This window comes from Nomia melanderi, unplaced genomic scaffold (genome assembly GCF_051020985.1).
Source record: "Nomia melanderi isolate GNS246 unplaced genomic scaffold, iyNomMela1 scaffold0014, whole genome shotgun sequence".
Classification (NCBI taxonomy): Eukaryota; Metazoa; Arthropoda; class Insecta; order Hymenoptera; family Halictidae; genus Nomia; species Nomia melanderi.
The window spans coordinates 2663496-2664450 of NW_027475130.1; positions in this window are offsets into that span (position 1 = coordinate 2663496).

Sequence of the window (955 nt, forward strand, 5' to 3'; positions counted from 1 at the left end):
CTGGCGCATGCATCTGTGCAGCGGGAACGACCTCGGACCACCGGGGTCCAGGAAAACCACCGTCTCATGGGGCCGGACACTCAGGGTCAGGGGAAAATCCAATATATATCTGGTGATATCTCGGGTGCTATTAGAGATAGCGCAATAAACCAAAGTGAATTATCTGCAGGGGGCCCTGGCGCAGGAATCTGTACAGCGGGAACGACCTCGGACCACCCGGGGCCGAGAAAACCACCGTCTCATGGGGCCGGACACTCTGGGTCAGGGGAAAATCCAATATATATCTGGTGATCTCTCGGGTGCAATTAGAGATAGCGCGATAAATCAAAGTGCATTGTCCGTAGGAGGCCCATGCGCATGAATCTGTGCAGCAGGAACGACATCGGACCACCAGGGGCCGAGAAAATTACAGATTTTCGGTATCCGTCACCCAATGTCATGTAAAAATCCAATATATATCTGGTGATATCTCGGGTTCTATTACAGATAGCGCGATAAATCAAAGTGCATTGTCTGCAGGAAGCCCTGGCGCATGAATGCGTGCAGCGGGAACGACCTCGGACCACCAGGGGCCGAGAAAACCACCGTCTCATGGGGGCGGACAGTCAGGGTCAGGGGAAAATCCAATATATATCTGGTGATATCTCGGGTGCTATTACAGATAGCGCAATAAATCAAAGTGCATTGTCTGTAGGAGGCCCTGGCGCATGAATGTGTCCAGCGGGAACGACCTGGGACCACCAGGGGCCGAGCAAACCATCGTCTCATGGGGCCGGACCCTCAGGGTCAGGGGAAAATCCAATATATATCTGGTGATATCTCGGGTGCTATTAGATATACCGCAATGAACCAAAGTGAATTATCTGCAGGAGGCCCTGCTTCATGCATCTGTGCAGCGGGAACGACCTCGGACCACCAGGGGCCGAGAAAACCACCGTCTCATGGTTCCGGACCC